This window comes from Acinonyx jubatus, chromosome D3, assembly GCF_027475565.1.
Source record: "Acinonyx jubatus isolate Ajub_Pintada_27869175 chromosome D3, VMU_Ajub_asm_v1.0, whole genome shotgun sequence".
NCBI lineage: Eukaryota > Metazoa > Chordata > Mammalia > Carnivora > Felidae > Acinonyx > Acinonyx jubatus.
Window position 1 is genome coordinate 41,714,427 of NC_069392.1, and position 23,097 is coordinate 41,737,523.

Here is a 23,097-nt window from a genome sequence, read left to right on the forward strand (position 1 = left end):
ACTTGGTGCCTGAGCATGTCAAAATAAACTGTACGTAACTGTTGCATTTTTTCCTTTCACTTTCAGTCCTTACTTCGGTCGTTTGCTTGGGTTGGCAGCCCATGACACCGGAACGACCAGCAAGCCAACACTGCAGCAATTCTCAGTCCTCACGCGCACCTGCTAATGTCACAACAAGCCACTCCAGTTCTCCTCAATGTGCTGCTGAAGGATGAGAGGTGTGTTTCTGCTTCAGGAACTATTAAAAAACCCAAGATTACTTTCGTCCTTGAATACTCTTGAAGAACACTTGCCCCAAGCTGGTCAAGCTTTCAAGCCTTTATTCACTGGCTGGTTGGACTTTGTGCCATGCTAGGTATTAGGCTGCTGGACCCAGCTTCGAAGGTCAGAGTCCTTAGCGTTCCAGAGCAAGCTGGCTTTATAGTCTTGACCCCTTTCAGAGAGAGAGTGCCACTTCTTCAGGATGCTCTAACACCAATTTCACCTTGGCTATTCCTTACAATTTGAAAAATCCTCTAGAGCGATGCAGAAATGTATAACACTGTGCAGAGTATTTCTAAAGAACAGAAAAACTTATTCAGCCAGAGTACTGCTTTACAAAAATGTGGGCTCTCACCCATTAGTAAGTGATGTTTAGTTGATCTCAAGAGGTTTGGTTTTAGTAAAATAGAAAAAAGTAATGGAATAGAAGGAAATGGAATGAAATAGAACACAACAGAATAGATAATATCAAAATGTGTCCCATGTAAAAAAAGTAAAGTATTGTGTCATGTTTTAATTATGTATATATGTAATTAAATGTAAATTTAATCACAATGTAAAAGTAAAATTCTCACTATGGATCAAGATGAAATATATTTTTAAAATCACATGTCTAATGGGCTGCCTAAATCAGTATAGACATACCTCATTTTGTTGTGCTTCACAGACATTGTGTTTTTACAAATTGAAGGTTTATGGCAACCCTCATCGAACTATTGATGCCATTTCTCCAATAGCATCACTCACTTTGTGTCTCTGTGTCACATTTTGATAATTTTCATAATGTTTAGAATTTTGCATTTTTATTATATTTGTTATGGTGATCTGTGATGCTACTATTGCAGTTGCTTGGGATACCACAAACCAGGCGCATACAAGACAGCAAACTTAATCAATAGATGTTGTGTGTGATCTGTCTGTTCCACCATCGGCCCTTCCCCCATCCCTTTCCCTCTTCCCAGGCTTCCCTATTCCCTGAGACACAGCAATATTGAAATCTGGCCAATTAATATCCTACAATGGCCCCTAAGTGCTCAAGTGAAAGAGTCGTATGTGTCTCACTTTAAAGCAAAAGCTAGAAATGATTAAGTTTAGTAAAAAAGACATATTGAGAACCAGATAGGCCAAAAACTACACCTCTCGTACCAAACAGTTAGCCAAGTTGTGACTGCAAAAGTAAAGTTCTTGAAGGAAATTAAAAGTACTACTTCAGTGAACATATGAATAAGAAAGTGTAGCAGCCTTGTTGCTGATATGAACAAAGTTTGACTGGTCTGGATAGAAGACCAGCCACAACAGTCCCTTAAGCCAAAAACTAATCCAGAGCAAGGCCCTAACTCTCTTCAATTCTATGAAGACTGAGAGAGGTAAGGAAGCTGCAGAAGAAAAGTGTGAAGCTAGCAGAGGTTGGCTCATGAGGTTTAAGGAAAGACACGATCTCCGTAACACCGACATGCAAGGGGAAGAAGCAAATGCTGATGTAGAAGCTGCAGCAAGTTATCCAGGAGATCTAGCTAGACCATTACTGAGGGTGGCTACACTAAACAACAGGTTTTCAATGTAGACAAATGGCCTTCTATTGGAAGAAGATGTCATCTTGGCCTTTCACAGCTAGAGAGGAGAGGTTAATGCCTGCCTTCAAAGGACAGGCTGACTCCTTTGTTAGGGGTTAAGACAACTGGTGACTTTAAGTTGAAGCCAATGCTCATTTACCATTCTGAAAATTCTCAGGCCCTTAAGAATTGTGCTAAGTCTAGGGCGTCTGGGTGGTTCAGTCAGTTGAGCATTCAACACTTGATTTTGGCTCAGGTCATGACACCAGGTTGTGGGATTGAGCCCTGCATCAGGCTCTGTGCTGAGCATGAAGCCTGCTTAAGATTCTCTCTCCCTCTCTCTCTCTCTCTCTCTCTCTCTCTCTCTCTCTTCCCCCCCTCTGTGCCTCTCCCCCCACTTCTCTCTCTTAAATAAAAAAGAAAATTAAAAAAAAAATTATGCTAAACCTACTGTGCCTGTGCTCTAGAAATGGAACAAGCCTGGATAATAGCATATCTGTTTACAACATGGTATACTGAATATTTTAACCCCACTGTGGAGACCTCCTGCTCAGAAAAAAAACATTCCTTTCAAAATAGTACTGCTCACTGATAATGCACCTGATCACCCAAGAGCTCTGATAGAGATGCAGAAGGAGATTATTGTTGTTTTCATGCCTGCTAACATAACATCCATTCTGTAGCTCATGGATCAAGGAGCAATTTTGACTTTCAAGTCTTATAATTTAAGAAGTACATTTCATAAGGCTATAGCTGCCATAGACATGGATTCCTTCAATGGATCTGGGCAAAGTCAATTGAAACCCTTCTGGAAAGGATTCACCATTCTACATGCTTTTAAGAACTTCATGACTCATGGGAAGAAGTCCAAATATAACATTAACAGGAGTTTGGAAGAAGTTGATTTCAACTGTCGTGGATGACTTTGTGAGATTCAAGACTTCAGTGGAGGAAGTCACTTCAGATGTGGTGGAAAGAGCAAGAGAACCAGAATTAGAAGTAGACATTGAAGATGTGACTGAATTGCTACAAGTTCAAGATAAATCTTGAACAGATGAAGAGTTACTTCTTATGGATGAGCAAAGAAAGTGGTTTCCTGAGATGGAATCTACTCCTGGTGAAGATGCTTTGAACACTGTTGAAATGACAACAAAGGATTTAGAATATTCCCTGGGCTTAGTTGGGAAAGCAGCGGCAGGGTTTGAATGGATTGACTCCAATTTTGAAAGAAATTTCATTGGTAAAATGCTATCAAACAGCATTCATGCTACCGAAAAATCGTCTGTGAAAGGAAGACTCCATCAATGAGGCAAACTTGATTGTTGTCGTATTTTAAGAAATTGCCACAGGCACCTCAACTTTCAGCAACAACTTCCCTGATTAGTCAGCTACTATCAACATGGAGGCAAGATCCATCACCAGCAAGAAGATTATGACTTGTTGAAAGCTCAGATGATTGTTGGCATATTTTAGCAAAACAAGTTATTTCTAAATTAAGGTATGTGCATTGTTTTTTAGACATAAAGCTATTTATTATACATTTAATAGACAACAGTATAGTATAAACTTAACTTTTATATGCACTGGTCTTCTAAGGTTCCTGGACTCAATTCCAAATTGGGGGCCAGGGTTGTGGGGTTCCCCTCCACACAGCATCAAGGAATTCTTGGACACCAGCAGGGTGTCTGAGAATTCAACCCAATGCTAACTCTACCTACCCAGAGAGAGCATCAGATTCCACAGGTAAAGGCAGTCCTATAAGACTTCCCCCTACCTCCCTACTTCAGGTGCCAGTCACAAGCCCCAGGCTGTTTGTTACCTGTGCTTCTGACTAACTGGCTACAGACAGCAGATGAAAGTCCAGGTTGTTATTTAAACTACTAACCCACGGGGCGCCTGGGTGGCTCAGCCGGTTAAGCAGCCGACTTCGGCTCAGGTCATGATCTCACGGTCCGTGAGTTCGAGCCCCGAGTCAGGCTCTGTGCTGACTGCTTGGAGCCTGGAGCCTGTTCCAGATTCTGTGTCTCCCTCTCTCTGACCCTCCCCCATTCATGCTCTGTCTCTCTCTGTCTCAAAAATAAACGTTAAAAAAAAAAAAAAAAAAAAACTACTAACCCACTGGCTATAAAGCAGAGGTTCCCAGGACCTCCTCCTCAGGTTTGATTAACTCACTACAGCAGCTCACAGAACTCAGTAAACATCTTACTTCCTGCATCACCAGTTTATTATACAGGATGTAACTCAAGAACAGCCAGATGGAAGAGATACACAGGGCAAGGCATGTGGGAAGGGGTGCAGAGCTTCCGGGCACCTGCCTCCCCTCATCCCCACATGTTCACCAGCCCAGAGGCTCTCCAAACCCAGTCCTGATTGACTAACTCATTGGCCACTGGGTAATTTAACCTCGGCTCCTCTCCTCCCTTTTAGGAGGTCAGGAAATTTTTGTCCCACACTTTTTTTTTAAGTTTATTTATTTATTCTGAGAGAGACAGAGACAGCGTGAGCAGGGGAGGGGCAGAGAAAGAGGGGAAGAGAGAGAATCTCAGCAGTCTCCATGCCACCAGCTATGGGCTTGACCCCACAAAGGGTGAGATCATGACCTGGGCCAAAACCAAGAGTCAGACTCTTAACTGACTGAGCCACCCTGACTCCCCCTGTCCCATACTTCTACTCACAGAGTTGGTTCTCCCAGGCAACCAGCCCCATCCTTAAGTTATCTGAAGGTAACCTTTCCAAAGTTACCTCATTAACATAACAAAAGGTACCTTTATCACAGAAAATTAAAAGGGTTTTAGAAACTGTAAGCCAGGAACTTTGGACCAAGACCAAATGCATCTGAATGACCAAATAGCACAATATTGCAACTAGGAAACCAAAAAATTCACTTGACTCACTTTATTGCAATATTCACTTTCCTGAGGTGGTCTGGAATCAAACTGCTGTATCTCGAGGTGTGCTGTATTGACCCATTCTTCCACCTATACCAGTAACATTTCAGTCCAGGGGGTGATGAACATTGGAAAAATATCAGGGAATATGCAGCCAAATTTAGCTGTGTGTCTAGAAGTTATTCAAACAAATTTAGGAAAAATTAATTCAAGACTCAGCTACATCAAACACCCAGAAACTTACGTAGTAGTTAGAGAACACAGACTTAACATCAGACTGCTGAGATTCGAATCTTGGTCCCTTGTTAGCTGTATCTTCGTGGGTCAACTACTCAGCCTCTCCAAGCCTAAGGGTCCTCTTCTATGAAATGGGGATAAAATGGGGTCCTCTTCAGTTACTAGGAAAATGAAATTCAACATGATAATGAATTATTATAAAAGGATGATACAGCACTTAGCACTGTGCCTAGCACAAAGTAAGCTCTATTAGCTATTATTATCTTTGCCATTGAAACTGGTAGTTATTGGGGCGCCTGGGTAGCTTTGTCGGTTAAGCATCCAACTTCGGCTCAGGTCACGATCTCGCGGTCCGTGAGTTCGAGCCCCGCATCAGGCTCTGTGCTGACAGCTCAGAGCCTGGAGCCTGTTTCAGATTCTGTGTCTCCCTCTCTCTCTGCTCCTCCCCTGTTCATGCTCTGTCTCTGTCTCAAAAATAAATAAACGTTAAAAAAAATTTTTTTTAAATAGAGAAACTGGTAGTTATTATTGTTGTTTATTACATGAAACACTGTTGTCTAAATAGCTTCACCTAGAAGATAAAACTCAGCACACCATGAAGACCTCATGAAGCACACCATGAAGCTTTTTCCCTCATTAAACCACTCAGCCTATTAAAACTCCTGGTGACTCAAAACACCAAATCTGCCTGAACAGTTAAGAGAGGCCTAGTATTCCATTTCCAACTGGAGCTACCCAAACAGTCGGTGTAGGTTTGGGGGTGTATGGTTAACACCATGATATTTTGTTCTGCATAGTAATAGCTAGTGTGGGTTCAAAAACAAACACAAAGAAAAAATAATAAAGTAAAATAAAATAAAACACAAATACTACATCCAAGTGGTCATGTGTAAAGAAAATTTGCCTTTTAATCACTTTTTCATAAAATATCAAAAGGAATTCCAAAGAGCTTTCAATTAATTATTTCAGTCTTAATTTTTTAACTTTATTTTTTATTTTTTTTAATTTACATCCAAATTAGTTAGCATATAGTGAAGCAATAATTTCAGGAGTAGATTCCTTAATGCCCCTTACCCATTTAGCCCATCCCCCCACCCACAACCCCTCCGGCAACCCTCAGTTTGTTCTCCACATTTATGAGTCTCTTCTGTTTTGTCCCCCTCCCTGTTTTTATATTATTTTTGTTTTCCTTCCCTTATGTTCATCTGTTTTGTCTCTTAAAGTCCTCATATGAGTGAAGTCATATGATTTTTGTCTTTCTCTAATTTCACTTAGCATAACACCCTCCAGTTCCAGCCACATAGTTGCAAATGGCAAGATTTCATTCTTCTTGATTGCCAAGTAATACTCCATTGTATATATATACCACATTTTCTTTATCCATTCATCCAGCGATGGACATTTGGGCTCTTTCCATACTTTGGCTATTGTTCATAGTGCTGCTATAAACATGGGAGTGCATGTGTCCCTTCAAAACAGCACACCTGTATTCCTTGGATAAATGCCTAGTAGTGCAATTGCTGGGTCGTAGGGTTCACAGTCTTAATTTTTAACTTGGAGCTAGTTTTGTTTGGGGGGTTTTTTTACAGTTATTTATCTTACTTACCTGTGTTAGCCCTTTCAGGACTTTCTCCGTGGCTCAGCAAGAACACATGGTGAAGACGGGTGAGGAACAGGCAGGGGGATGGCAGGGCTGGGATGCCGGAAACCACTGACGGAAACCTATACACTGATGAGAATAGCCTTTTCTGGCTCTTATTTTCTAGATCTATTCCCTGTCAACACTGTGTTCCACTTCACAGCAGCAAGGAAAAACCAATGTGGTACCTTTCTGATGCTTTAGGGCAGGTTGAATGCAGAAATCCTTCATAAAAGCCCCAGACTGCTTAAGCAGTCTATAAATGAAATTAGGGTGACCTAGACAAAGACTTTTTTTAAAACCCCATCCTCCTGCTGGACTCTCTTCATTCCAGCCTGAAGACCCACTGGTCCTCAGATCCAGCTGGTCACATTCTTTAGGCTGAAGTTTAGCTTTACGGTGTGAGAAAAGGATATCCTTAGAGCAGTGAAAACTGATTGTGTTTTTAATTCAGATACCTATAATAGACATGTGAAAAAGAAACTATGTGCCCAGCACATAGTCTCACCTAATCTTCATCCTCTGATGTATGTATCCTCTGATGTATGATAATCTACATTATCTCACCTAATCTTCATTCTCTGATGTATGTTTATCCCCATTTTACAGATGATAAAACTGAGGCTAAGAATAGCTAAGTAATTTGCACCCACACAGCTAGCAAACAGTGTGGTCAACTTTGGGAAAGGAATGAAGAGCTCCTCTTTTACCCACAACACACTTCCTACAACAGTAGTAAACCACTCCATCTTCACATTTGCTTCCACAAACCATCTCACAACGCTCTAAGAACAGAGGGGAGGGTGTGAGTGGGGGAGGTAAACTGAGCAGACAGAAAAGGAAGGCTAGTGTGATTCCCCAACTTCCTCCCATCACAAACACCCCCACAGAACAGGGTCTATGGTGACATCAGTATAGTTTGGGTTCTCATCCCAGCTCTGGAAAAACGTGTCCAAGAGTAGTTTAGCACCAAACAAAGTGAGGACAACAGAGGGTAGAGCCAGACTAGAGGGTGATCTAGGAGACAGCCTGATCATTCTCAGCAGGCCAGAAGCCTCACTCTATTTTAAAGAAATAGCACTGTAAATGATGTATCACATTTTATAACAACTCTTAATTCATCAGTGTCTCAATAAACACCACCTCCACTTGAGGCTGAAGATATCACATCTAAGAATATGGTTTAACTTTTCTAGTGCCAAATAATAGCATCATTATGTTCCAGCCATGTCTGAACTAGAAACAATGCAATGAAATTTTAATGGGAAAAAAAATCCTTTAAATTCATATGAAAGTTTCTAATTGAAAAATTAATCCTCTATATTCTCAAAGAAACACACAGGATGCAGACTATGGTTATTGTTTTAATAAGCAGATAATCCATATTAACGTGTTGTCTTAAGAATTCTTTTTTCAGTTAAACATTTGCCATAACTCAGGGAAATGTTTGCATAACTCAGCATTATTCGAAATCAAAATGCATATACAATCCAATCTGAAAACATTTCAAAGCCTTGCTCCTATCAGATGTTCAGATAGATGAAGAAATTTCATACAAAGCCCCTATTCTTAATGAAAATCCATCTCTCCTTCATCCCTCACCTCTGGCTGATCATGACAAAAAGCTTTTCCCTAAAGAAAGTGGATTGAGTAGGAATGTGGAAAGAGAGACATAATGTGTATTCAACCCTTTGCCTGCTGCCAGCTCTTGGGATTTTACTGGCTTTGAAATATGTATAAGCTAGGGTGACTGTTGTATTATTCATCAAAGATTTATCAGACCTCTAAACTCAGTTATACACCATGACCATGGAACACTTTAAAATAACAATAATAAAATGTGTAATAAAATAGATATTCTTATTTTAAAAATCTTCTCTAGGAAAAGAAAAAAACAGAACAGTTGTTTACAGTTAATATCTAGGACTTTAAGTAAAAATTGTAGCAAGGTTCCCCATTCTCCAACACTTCATCTCTAAATTAATAACCCAGTCTGCAGGGGTCCCTTCCTCACTTAGGGCCCCTATAAAGCAGAATTCACCTGTAAAGAATCAACACCTTTATGATAGGGAAAATTGGATAAAATAGGCAGACAGGGAAAGGATTAGGACTGAGGTCCCTGGGTGGGGAAAGACACATACTTTGGAAAAATGCTGGGAATGTCTGACTACAGCAAACCTCCTCAGGCGTAAGGTCCCTCTTAAGAATGTAACAGACACCACCTACTCCCCCTCAGGGTTCCCTCAGGAATTTGACAATCAAAATACCAAGCTAAACCATAAAACTCATGTTCTATGAGGGACACTATGACCAGTCTGACTCCTCACACAATGGAATTGAGCCAATCAGGAAAGGACAACCCAGCACCTAGAGTTGTCAAGCCAATAAGGGTGGGACCTGAGAAGGAACAGCGGGAAAAGGAGGGGGGTGACCAAAACTTCATAAAACAAGGACCCTTGCCTATAGTCATGGGCATTCACTTTTGAATGTCCCCTCTTTTAAACAGAGTTTTCCTACTATTCTTATTTTCTAATCTTATACTCCAATAAACTTTTGCCTGCTGCTCATTTTATTTTGTGTCCATCTCTTCCTTCTTCAAAATGCTGAGACAACGAACCCCTGGTACTGAGGTAAAAAAAAAAAAAAAAAAAAAAAAAAAAAAAAAAAATCCTGTAACACCTTCATTCAGGAGATAAACATGACAACAAACCTCTGAAAAAGTCATTGTGTCCCAAAAAATTGAATTATCTTTTAAAAAAAGGAAAGGAATAGAAAGCACTCTACTATTCCTTTTAGTCCTAGCTTTTAGTTTTTGTTTGTTAAATGGAAGAGGATTGGCAGGCATCCAATACAACTTTCCAGTTGTACAAATCATACTGATGGGACTGCACAGATTTAACTGTACAGATCTGAGCCTCAGCAATGCTGTGACTTGGCCAAGATCACCACTAGATAATCATATTCATTAGTTTATTCAACAAATAGGTAGCGTCCCTAAAATGTGCTAAGCATTGTCTTTTATATGACAATGTGTATAGTGTACAGTGTATTTATACATAAGAAGACAGTGTGTACTGTGTATAGTGATAAATGAAGCTGCCCTGGCCACTGCCCTCCTGGGGCTCAGTGGCTTTGACAACAACTAGGGTGTGTACCTCCACTGACTGTCGACTCCTAGCCCTGGGGCCAGGCCCAGTCCATGAGGAGGTTTACACCTATTAGAGGTGAAAGGAAAAAATACAGGGTGCAGATTTCCATGGAGCTGAATGTGCTTAACTTTAAAAGGAGTCCTTTATCCCAAGACTATTGTCCTTATTTTGTTCTGCTAAGATTTTCTTCCCTTTTATGAAATGATGGTGACAAAAATGGTAGGGGCTTTTTTATGTCCTCACTTAGAAAAGCATGGGACACCTGGGTGGCTCAGTTGGTTAGCCACCTGACTTGAACTCAGTTCATGATCTTGTGGCTCATGAGTTTAAGTCCCACACTGGGCTCTGTACTGACAGCACAGAGCCCACTTCGGATCCTCTGTCTCCCTCTCTCTCTGCCCCTCCCCTGCTTCTGCTCTCTCTCTCTCTCTCTGTCTCCCCCGTCTCTCTTTCTCAAAAATAAATAAACATTAAAAAAAATTTTTTCTTTTTAAAATCTGCTGCTTTAGGGGCGCCTGGGTGGCGCAGTCAGTTAAGCATCCGACTTCAGCCAGGTCACGATCTCGCGGTCCGTGAGTTCGAGCCCCGCGTCAGGCTCTGGGCTGATGGCTCAGAGCCTGGAGCCTGTTTCCGATTCTGTGTCTCCCTCTCTCTCTGCCCCTCCCCCGTTCATGCTCTGTCTCTCTCTGCCCCAAAAATAAATAAAAACGTTGAAAAAAAAATTTTTTTTTTTTAAAAATCTGCTGCTTTGTGAAGTCCAAGCCTGGATGCTCTGCTTTGCACCACAACACCCTCTCTCATGGGGGATCCACAGATGCAGTGGTTCTCTCACAAAAGCAAAGGCAGGAAGCCTCCAACTGGGAGTCACTTGACCTGGGCTGGGTTTGGCAGCTATTTCTTCCTACATCTGGAACTCCAGCTTGAAAAAGTATGTGAACACAGTTAATAAAGTGTGTCCCTGGCTCTACGATGAACCATTACTGAGAATGGAGAGCTGGGCCACCAAGACTGAGCCAAAAAACTCTTCCTTTATGAAATGAATTAATTAGCTAATATTTGTGGAGTGCTTGAAAGTGGTAGAGGGTTATGTCCACACTGTATGACATCAAGATTACAGAAACATGATTAGAAATGTGTACCTGCAGAAAAAGCACTTCAAGAAATCTCTAAGGGTACATCATTAAACCCAACATAAATAAGCAAGCCTCTTGTAACGTCCTGGTTGTGTTTCCTCCTGAGCTAAGGATCAAGAACTCTGCAAGTAGCCTCTCTCCCTTGTGGATCCATGAACAGCAGTGGTCTTGTTCCTATTTTTGGATTTTTCACCTTAGCTTATCCCAATTCTGGGCCCTTCTGCCAGAGCAAAGGGGAAAGCCAAGAGAAGTGAAAGGCAGTTTCATAAACGCCTCAGCATTGAGTATTAAAGCATGGCTCTTTTTCATCCTCTGTTGTCACTCAAACTCTACTGTGCTCTCAGTGGGAAATGCTTACTCCCAAAAGTTGTGTCTTATAAAATTTTTACAATCATAACAGTGACCATTTACGGTGTGTTTTCCCATTCTTGCAGCAATCCTTATAAATAGGTAGCATCATCCTCAATTTCTAGTTGAAGAAATTTAGACCTAAAGATACTAAGTAACTTGACCAAAGTCACAGAGTATAGGACTTGCACCGATTCCCAAGCCCTGCTCTTAAACCATGACATTGTTCAGCCTCCTACAAAAGTCCTAAAGCATAAGGAACCCAAGCAGGTTTCCTCTCCAAATGAAAACTAAATCTATTCCAGTGGATGCTCTGATACAGCTGTTGTGCTCATCTCCTCATTTCTGGGGCTGCTGGGAATGTGGTCTACTGAAAGCTCACAGCTTCGTCCCTCTACAGACATTGCCAGTTGCACCTGGGGCTTCAGCCAGCACCCAGTGACTGGCTGATGATGCAAATAAATGCCAGGTCCTTCTGCCTCAACCTGGGGCAACTTTGAAATGCTATCCCACTTCAGAGTGCACCATGAGATCAGGAAAGACCTTGGCTGCCACTACATCCCAGTTCACCTTCCCCCTTGGCCCAATCTCACCTTTTTTAAAACCACTTGCATGCAAACCTAATTCCCAGGAAAGCTAGAATATACGTTGTATTGTATATTATACATAACGTATAACATATGTATTGTATTCACATATGATTTTACAGAGCACTTATTATTAGAACAAATGCTATACTAAAGGTTTCTCTATAACAAGAAATTTGTTTTACCAAACTACCTATAATTAAAAGTTCCAAATGCCCCCACCTGGCCTGAAATATTGAAGCATGATATGCTGTAAGAAACCTTCTGTCCCTCTTATTGATTATTGATATTCTATTATTAATATTCAAGCCATGAAAACACTTGAGGACAATATCCTTGTTTTGAGTGATGAAGCTGCTGAATGGAGGGCTGGACAATGGGGAGAAGTTAAGTCCAGTGGGGAGACAGGATTTGGGGAAATATGGGAAATATTTTGGAGAAAGACCATCATCTTCCTGATTATCTCCTATCTTTTGTATCAATGGATCATTTATCACTTAATCATAAAATTGACAATCTAGAATTGTACTGTCCAATTCATTAGCCACTAATTAGCCACATAGGGCTATTTAAAGTTAATTCAAAAAGTTAAAAGTTTAGTTTCTCAGTCACACTAACCATATTTCAAATCATCAATGGCCACGTGTGATTAGTGGCTACCATTCTGGACAGCACAAGATGAAAACATGCTCATCACTGCTAAAATGTTCTTTTGGCACTAGTCTAAAATGAAAAACATTTTGTCCTATTTAGACACTAAAGATTACTGCTTTTAAACTAATCACTACTAAATAGTCTCTATATTCCTGTGGAACAAGAATAGTCCCTTTGATGACAATTCACATGAGATTCCTCTTTACTATTGAATTACTGAGAACAAAGCCACCAGTCAATATATAACTCTACCCAGAACTCAGGCTCTGTGCAAATGAATAGTCCACCTGTCTGAACAGGCAGGCCACAATTATACCTACTGAAGATATCATTAAGAGAAAAGTGAAGTCAGCTTTCTGATATGCATGACTATGAGACAGAGTCCATAAATTCTGCAGGGACAATAACACATAGAACTACTGTCCTCACATTACTGAAAACCATTGCCCAGAGGTGGCAGCCTATGTAACATAGTGCAGGAAAGGGTTAACATAACACAGTGGGCCTGACTGCCAACCCTTGAAAGACCTGCTAATAAGGTCGGCCCCTGGCTGGTGTCAAGGAACTTGGATTTCAGGAAGATTCCCACCACCCCCAGAACTAAGAGTGCCTATTATGCCTAAACTCTTTCTACAAACAAAATGGTTTATGCTGAACACCTGCTTTCCCTCTGGAGTCTGGAATTTTGGTATGTGACAAGCAGAGGCCGCCTACATGACCCAATAAAAACCCTGGGTGCTGAATCTCTAATGAGCTTCCAGAGTTGGCATTTTTCACATATGCTGTCATAACCCTTTCCCAGGGGAATTAAGACCCATCCTATGTAACTCTGCTTTTAGAGAACACTTGGAGATTGCAACCTGGTTTCCCGAGAACTGGTTGCCCCATGAGCCTTTTCTCTTTGCTGATTTGGCTTTGATTCTTTTCACTGCAATAAATCATTGCCATAAGTACTACTTGGTGACCCCAACACAGATATTATCCTTCATAGACTATTCTCCTAATAAACTCCGGGTGGCAGAGAGGAGTATTCATTCCTCCCTAGAACCCAAGGCAAGTACCCAGGTGCACCCTGCCATCTGTGCGGAAGACCAGTCACTCACTAACATGGTGACACCTATCACTTACATGCATAGAACAGGTATTATATCAAGTCTCTTCTGCGTCCCCTGAGATTCATTACTCAGGTGATGACCAGACTTTTTTGCCTATTCCTACCTTTCATAAATTCTTAAGAAATATCTTAATACAGGGCCAAGCACACAAAAATCATCTGAAGTTTTAACACAAAAAAGCGAATGAAAATCCATCAAAATGATTAATGGGGAATGATTAATTATTTGGGCTCATTTACTTAAGGTGTAGACTATAGGCAAGTTCAGACAACCTGCAGGACAACAGTGATTTATCCAGGCATCTGTAGGGGATCCAACCCTTTTCCTGTTGGATAAGTGAAAAATAGTCTTCTCTTATACCTGGGAATTCTGCCTAACAATGGAGAGTGGGAATTCTCAGTATTCTTCAGAAAGGATCCCAAAAGCTAGATGTAAGGATAAAAAGAACCTCAGGCTTATTGTCAAGAACTAGCAATTTTGTTCCTCTAAAAAGATATGACTTTAACATCGGACAAATATGTTACTGATTCAGCCACATGCCAATTATATTTTAGATGAAAATTTCTGTCAAAACTAACTTCAAAAACCAAAAGTCACTCTGATATGACACTGCCAATAGGATAGAAAACTTCTGACTCCTGATAGCCCATCATAAAATTAAAAGTTCTTTCTCAATGAACCAATAAATATGGCTACTACCTATCTGGTGTTAATTAAATTCACTATATTATCTCATTTAACTAAATAACCTAGTGAGAATAGTACTATTACTCCCAATCAATAGGCATGAAACAGAGACAGAGAACTAAGGAAACTTGCCCAAGGATAAGCAAATAAGAGGGAAGTCATGCCTGAAACAGGTTGGCCAACTCTAGAGCCAGTACTCCTAGCCACTAGACTAGACATTGCCCCAGTCACCTGGACCTTGAAGAAAAATTGAGTGAGGCCACAACATACACTTCAGCTCTTTCTTTAAAGAACTATGGGCTGCTTCCAAGAATATACTAGATTTTCCTTGTGTATAACCTACTTCTAGGAATACAGCAGCCCACTGGACAGAGGATTTTAATGCTCTGTGTTACTGGGGCACCCTTGGTAGTAAACTGCTTCTTTTAAGTACAAAGTGACCCTAAAATAATTCCTCCATCTTTTCAAACTATGAAATTAACAACATAGGTACTCACATGCAAAGAGAGTGAAATACTTTTAAATAAGAGTATGTAGACAAATAAGGATACACAGCAGTGATCCTGGAAAAGTGAAGACCTATAACCTTCCCCTACCAACTCAAGGGGCAGGTCTCACTATGATCTGTCTAATCATTGGAGGCCCAGGATGTTACCAACATGGCTTCTGGCGACAAAACAGTTCTCAGGGAAAGATGATCATTATGGGTGAGGCCGTTTTCAACAAGGGGCCTGTGGTATGCAGAATTCTAAGGTGGCCTCAAGTTTTCTGCCCCCTGGTATACACACCTTCTAAGTGTTTCTAGGAAAGGATTTTATAGATGTTATTAAATTCCCTAACAGTTGACTTTAAATTAGAGAAATTATCTCAGTTGGGCCTGACCTAATCAGGTGAGCTCTTTTGAAAAATCAGAGGTAGTCAAAGAAGGAGCAGACACCTCCAATCAGCCTTGAAGAAGTAAACTGCCATGTTGTGGAGAGGGCCATATGGCAGAGAAGACGGCAGTCTCTAGGAGTCCTCAGCTCTACAACCACAGGAAACCAAATTCTGCCAACAACCAGTGAGCTTAGAAGAGGACTCAGAGCCTCCAGATGAAAATATAGCATGTGGACAACAGCTTGATTACAGCTTTATGAGGACTTGAGCAAAAAGCCAGCTAGGCTGTGCCTAGACTCCTAACTCACAGAAACTAAGATGACATGTGTGCTGTTTTAAGCCACTAAGCTTGGGACAATCTGTTATGCAACAAGAGTAAACTAATACAGGGCCCATCTCAGAAGCAAACAAACCTGAATGCTGTGTGTTATAGCTCAGGATTACAAGCATGTGAAGGTGTAAATGTAGGAAACAGAAAAAACATCAGAGTTCCAGCTCTGAAAACATCCTTTTTCACCCCTGTTGGAACCAGAGAAGACAGGCAGAGAACCAAAATGGACAGGTGGAAGGAGAATAAAATCACAGAACCACTCTCCTGCATGTTTGTGGAAGCAGTTAATTAAATCGTGTTATTTGTCTGGTGATGTCCCTGCCTTATTAGCCTTATTAACTCAAAGGGCTTTCTCCTTTTCCCTCTCAGGGACCACATGACAGCACTGGCAAAAGCCCATGAACTGGGCCCAGTGTTAACAATTTTGCTGAAACCCCTGGCACTTGGGAAGCAAAGCAAGGCAGTGTGTGATTTGCCAGTCACTGCCTAATGTAACAACATGTTTCTAGTCTTATCAAGTCTACTGTTTATTTGATAATTCCTAAGATATGTCCTAAAAGTCCAAATTCTCCAATGCTTTTTCTAGTAATTTTTTAAAACTGACTCAGAGCTTTCCACATTTTTCCCTTTTGGGTTGGTAAAGTACTCGGCTTATTTTACCAATTTATCCTGTCAAGAACTCTATCCTTATCCCTGAATTACAGGTGGGGAACTAAAACCCAGGACTACCATTAGAATTATCCAGAGCCATAAAGTGAATTCCAGATGGGCTGGAGCATCCCCAGTGCTCTTTCCTCTAAGCAATTATATAATTCTTTAGTGTGGGTGTGGGTGTGGGTGTGGGTGTGGGTGTGGGTGTGGGTGTGGGTGTGTGTGTCTGTGTGTGTGTGAGAGAGAGAGAGAGAGAGAGAGAGAGAGAGTGAGAGTATATGTGTATACATATTTTACTTGCTTGTTTCTTCAGGGGTCATTTCCACAGTCTGGATAAGCTATCTCAATAGCTTAAAAATTCAGTGATTCAGAACAAACCATTGCTACATGTAACATCATGGATTAAACACAAATACAATGCTGCTTGAAGGAAACTGGACATAGATGAGCACATTTTGTATAATTCTACTTAAATTTTTAAAAACAGACAAAATATCCTGTTAGAAGTCAGAGAGCACTACCTTTTCAGGAAGTTAGTGACGGGAAGTCCTCTAGGGTGCTGGTAATTTCTCCACCTTGATAGTGGCTAAATGAGTGTGAGTACTTGGTGAAACTTTACTGAATTATACACTGGTGATCTGTACACTTTTCTGTATGTATGCTATGCTCCATTAAAAAATTGTTGTAAAAGATGTATAGTGGTTCCACCCATGGTGCAGGTCTCAAATCCATGAAGTAATTGAAAACTCTCCCTTTTACTCTGTGCTCCAACTGCCTGGGAAGAAAGGAGAAGAGTTAAGTGAACATTTGTGAAGCACTTACTTTATGCTAGACATTTTGCTGTAGAAGTCCAAGACCAGTGTACTAGCTAACACAGTTAGATTCTTGTGAGCCTTCTTCTACCAGGTCACAGGCTGCCAACTTCTTGTAACCTCACAAGGCAGAAAGAGGACGAGAAAGTGCCCTAGGGTCTCTTATAAGGACAATAATCCGTGCAAGTGGGCTCCACCCTCATGAATGACTTCTCTCCCCAAGGCCCCACCTCCTAATACCAACACATTGGTTAGAATGAACTTAGCATGAACTTAGCACATGGAGAGGGTGTGGGATACAAACCTGCAGTCAACTGCACACACTTCATCTCTATTCTTATAACAAGACTGTGAGATATCAATTACCATCCACAATTACAGATGAGGAAGCTGAGGCTCAGAACGTGTAATACACTTGTCCAAGGTCATGCAGCAAGTAAGCAATGGAGCCCAGGTCTGTCTGCCTAGGTCAGTAATGCTCTTTCCATTACATCTTGCTGAAAATCACTGCAGGTTGGGGTTTATAAAAAATCTTTAGTCCTGAGGTCTCACATGCAAAAGAGTTTGGGAAAGCTAGAAATTACTTTCCCAAAATTCAAAACCCAGTCCAAGGTGAAATATTTGCAGCAGTTCCTGGAAGTCACTCATTTAGAAGGAGATAGAGGCACTTGGCCCATCTTGGCTCATCACATGACATGTGCTTGAAAATGAAATCTCTTCTTATGAACCACTCCCTCTCAAAGATTTAAAATAACTCTCAGTGTCTGAAAGATCCTCTTCAACTGTATGAGAGTACATTAGCCCCTGCCTTAAACACACATGCAAGACTCACAAACCCTGACCTTATTCATTCCAGGAAATACATTTAAATAGCAAAGAAAAAAAATAGTCAACAAAATGAAAAAGCAACCTGAAGAATGGGATAAAATGTATGCAAACCATCTCTCTGAGAAGGGACTAATTTCCAAAATATATAAGGAACTCATACAATCTAACAGGAAAGAAAAAAAGTGATTTAAAACGGGCAGAGGACCTGAATAGACAATTTTCTAAAGAACACATACAGATGGCCAAAAGACAAATGAAAAGATGCCCAACATCATTAATCATCAGGGAAATGCAAATCAAAACCACAGCGAGATATCCCTCACACCTATTAGGATGGCTATTATCAAAAAGACAAAAGATTACAATTGTTGGGGAAGATGTGGAGAAAAGGGAACCCTTGTGCACTGCTGGTGGAAATGTAAATTGGTACAGCCACCACAGAAAACAATATGGAAGATCCTCAAAAATTAAAAATAGAACGACTATATGATCCAGCAATCTCACTTCTGTGTACATAACCAAAGGAAATGAAAACAGGATATTGAAAAGATATCTGCATCCCCTTTTGCATTGCAGAATCATCCACTAGCCAAGACATGGAAACAATCTGAGTATCCATTAGCAGATGAATAAAGAAGATACATACAATGGAATACTATTCAGCCATAAGAAAGAAATCCTGCTATTTGCATCAACAGGGATGGACCTTGAGGGTATTATGCTCAGCCATTAAATAAACCAAAGAAAGACAAATTCTGTATAATCTCATTTATATGTGGAATCTAAAAAAAGCCAAACTCATGGAAACAAAGAGTACAATAGTGGTTGTCTGGGGCTTGGGACAAGGGAAAATGGGGAGATGGTGGTCAGAGGGTACAAACTTCCAGTTACGAGATAGTTCTGGGGATCAAATGTACAGCATGGTAACTATAGTCAAAATACTGTATTATGTATTTAAAAGTTGCTAAGAGAGATCTTAAATGTTCTCACTACACACACACACACACACACACACACACACACACACACACACACAAATGGTGATTACGTGAGATGATGAAAATGTCAACTAGCCATATTGTGGTAATCATTTCACGATACAGGGGTCTCCCGTTATCCACGGGGATATGTTCCAAGACCCCCAGGGAATGCCTGAAACCACGGATAGTACCCAACTCTGTATATACTGCTTCTTCCTGCACATACATAACTCTGATAAAGTTTGATTTGTAAATTAAGTAACAGTAAGAAAATAACAATAACTAATAATAAAATAGAACAATTATAACAATACACTGTAGTAACAGTTATGTGACGGGCGCCTGTGTGGCTCAGTCAGTTAAGTGCCCAACTTCAGCTCAGGTCATGATCTCACAGTTCGTGAGTTCGAGTCCCTTGTGGGGCTCTTTGTTGACAGCGTGGAGCCTGGAGACTGTTTCAGCTTCTGTGTCTCCCTCTCTTTCTGCCCTGCCCCTGCTCGCACTCTGTCTCTCTCTCTCACACACAAAAATAAGTAAATGTTAAAAAAAAAAACTTTTTTAAAAGTCATGCGAATGTGGTCTCTCTCCCTCAAAATATTTTATTGTACTGTACTCACCTTTCTTGTGATGCTGTGAGATGACAAAATGCCTACACGATGAGTCAAGTGAATGATGTAGTCACTGCGATGTAGACTTAGGCTATTATTCACCTTCTGATGATTCGTCAGAAGGAGCGTGGAAAACTGAAACCAGGAAAGCAAAACCGAAACCGCGGCTGACAGGGACTACCATATACACGGATATCAAGTCATCGTGTTGTACACCGTAAATGTACACAATATTATATATAAATAAATATAAATAAGTAAGTAAATAAACAAACAAACAAATAAATAAATACCACTGCAGTCTATGGTCAGAAAACACACTCAGTTGTCTGGTTGCTTCAGACAGTATATAACATTCTTCCATTTAATTCATATGCTTCCTGTACCAAGGGGGTGGGGGAGTATTAAGTGGATTTAAATCTTTTTAGATAGAGGCACCTGGGTGGCTCAGTCAGTTGAGCATCCGACTCTTAATTTCAGCTCAGGTCACGATCTCACAGGTTCCTGGAATGAAGCCCTGAAAGGGCGGGCCTACGCCGGCCGACTCCACTCCATCTTGTTCTGTGTCCTCCACCGTGAGTGACTATGTCCCCGACATGACCCCTTTTCCGGGAAAATCGCAGAAACCTCAGACCGCGCCTCCTCCCCTTGAGTAACCTCCCGCTCACCTGTTCAAACTTCCTGATCAAAACATGCCCAGCGACCTGCGTAACAGGACTCCGACCCTTCCCCAGCCAATCGGCCGAGGCCACGACCCTTCCCCAGCCAATCGGCTGCCCCTAGACCCCTATAAAACCTTTGCGCTTTTGAAACTCGCTCTCTCTCCCTGGTATCTCACCGCTGCGTCGGTGCAGGCAGGGGATTGAGCTGGAGCTAGCTCGAATAAAGGCTCTTTTGCTTTTGCATCGGACTCGGCTCCCTGGTGGTCTTTGGGGATCACGAATTCTGGGCATAATAGCCCTACATCAGCCCACACTGTCAGCACAGACCCTGCTTGGGATGTTCTCTCCACCCCTCCTCTGCTCTCATGTGCGTGTTCTCTCTCTCTCTCTCTCTCTCTCTCTCAAAAAATAAACATTTTAAAATAAATAAGTAAACCTTTTTTAGATAATTCAGTTTGAGACAAAATGAAAAATCCTTCCAGAAGCCTGCACTCAGGAACCTGTTCTCTTTTCACCAAAAGGACCAACATTCCTCTCTTCCTCCCACCAAACTCTCAGTGTGTCCGACTTCAGTGAAGTGACACAAAGAAAGCAATAGGACTAACAGCATTCATTCTAAGATCAGTTTTCTAAGGTGGTCGTCTTTTTAAAGTAAAGCTTTTTATCCACATAAACTCCTACTAGATGAAATATGACTTCAGCCTGTGTACCCAAGGAAATTAAAGAATTCCAGTACTGTGGGAAGAGGGATGCTATTATCACTTCTTTAAAAAGGTAGCTACTGACCACGATGGAAGAAGCATCACTGTTTGACTCCTTACAACACTTAGAAGATGATTTCAGGATGATAGCCATGAGTCATGCTCCTTGATCCCTAAGTGGTTTGATCATTATGGTTTTTCCCTATTTCTAGATTGACAAGGTTTCAATAACTTATAGCTATATATATATATATATATATATATATATATATATATATATACACACATATATATATATAAAATATATATATGCAGGCAATATTTCAAATGTCATACCAAAATGCTGTCGGGAAGCTGATGTTTAAATAAAACGTGGGATGGCTCCATCAGGGGTGGCTCAGTCGGTTAAGTGTCCGACTTCTGTTCAGGTCATGATCTTACAGTTCGTGTTCGAGCCCTGTGTTGGGCTTTGTGCTGACAGCTCAGAGAACCTGGAGCCTGCTTCAGATCCTGTCTCTCTGCCCCTCCCCACTTGCACTCTGTCTCTGTGTCTCTCTCAAAAATAATAATAATAATAATAATAATAATAATAATAATAATAATAAACATTTAAAAATGTTTTAAATAAATAAATACATGATGAAAGAATTGTAACTTAGCTAGAATATATAGCCATGATCTCCACATACCCATTCTTTTGTAAGACCACTTCACTTCTTGCTTTCCATTTCCATTGTTTTACATTTACTTATATAAGCACAAAGTAAAAACAAATCAGGGACTATATTTATGCTCATTAGAATGTCAGTGATCTGGTACCACTGTTAATAGGGGTCTAAACCTTGATGATGAAATCTTTGGCACAGTGTGGGATTACAATACCCAACCAAGTTTTATTAAGCATCTACTAAATGTCAAATGTTGAGATTCACGCTCAGAATTACCACCATATCTCAGTTCATGCACCCCTCGAGAGAAATGCTGGCATTCAACTAAATGCCTTTAACCAGGCCATTATATACCCTCCCTTGGACCCCAGCATCACACAGATATAGTCATGGAACAAATAGGAGAGTCTACCCAGGTCAATATGTTTGGAACACAACTCCAGAAGGACACAAGTGATAAGCAGGATTTGGAAATCATAGCAGAGAGCCATTTTTATTTTTTTTTCAATATATGAAATTTATTGTCAAATTGGTTTCCATACAACACCGAGTGCTCATCCCAAAAGGTGCCCTCCTCAATACCCATCACCCACCCTCCCCTCCCTCCCACCCCCCATCAACCCTCAGTTTGTTCTCAGTTTTTAAGAGTCTCTTATGCTTTGGCTCTCTCCCACTCTAACCTCTTTTTTTTTTCCTTCCCCTCCCCCATGGGTTTCTGTCAAGTTTCTCAGGATCCACATAAGAGTGAAAGCATATGGTATCTGTCTTTCTCTGTATGGCTTATTTCACTTAGCATCACACTCTCCAGTTCCACCCACGTTGCTACAAAGGGCCATATTTCGTTCTTTCTCATTGCCCTGTAGTACTCTATTGTGTATATAAACCACAATTTCTTTATCCATTCATCAGTTGATGGACATTTCGGCTCTTTCCATAATTTGGCTATTGTTGAGAGTGCTGCTATAAACATTGGGGTACAAGTGCCCCTATGCATCAGTACTCCTGTATCCCTTGGGTAAATTCCTAGCAGTGCTACTGCTGGGTCATAGGGTAGGTCTATTTTTAATTTTCTGAGGAACCTCCACACTGCTTTCCAGAGTGGCTGCACCAATTTGCATTCCCACCAACAGTGCAAGAGGGTTCCCGTTTCTCCACATCCTCGCCAGCATCTATAGTCTCCTGATTTGTTCATTCTGGCCACTCTGACTGGCGTGAGGTGATATCTGAGTGTGGTTTTGATTTGTATTTCCCTGATGAGGAGGGACGTTAGGCATCTTTTCATGTGCCTGTTGGCCATCTGGATGTCTTCTTTAGAGAAGTGTCTATTCATGTTTTCTGCCCATTTCTTCACTGGGTTATTTGTTTTTTGGGTGTGGAGTTTGGTGAGCTCTTTATAGATTTTGGAGACTAGCTCTTTGTCTGATATGTCATTTGCAAATATCTTTTCCCATTCCGTTGGTTGCCTTTTAGTTTTGTTGGTTGTTTCCTTTGCTGTGCAGAAGCTTTTATCTTCATAAGGTCCCAGTAATTCATTTTTGCTTTTAATTCCCTTGCCTTTGGGGATGTGTCGAGTAAAAGATTCCTACGGCTGAGGTCAGAGAGGTCTTTTCCTGCTTTCTCCTCTAGGGTTTTGATGGTTTCCTGTCTCACATTCAGGTCCTTTATCCATTTTGAATTTATTTTTGTGAATGGTGTGAGAAAGTGGTCTAGTTTCAACCTTCTGCATGTT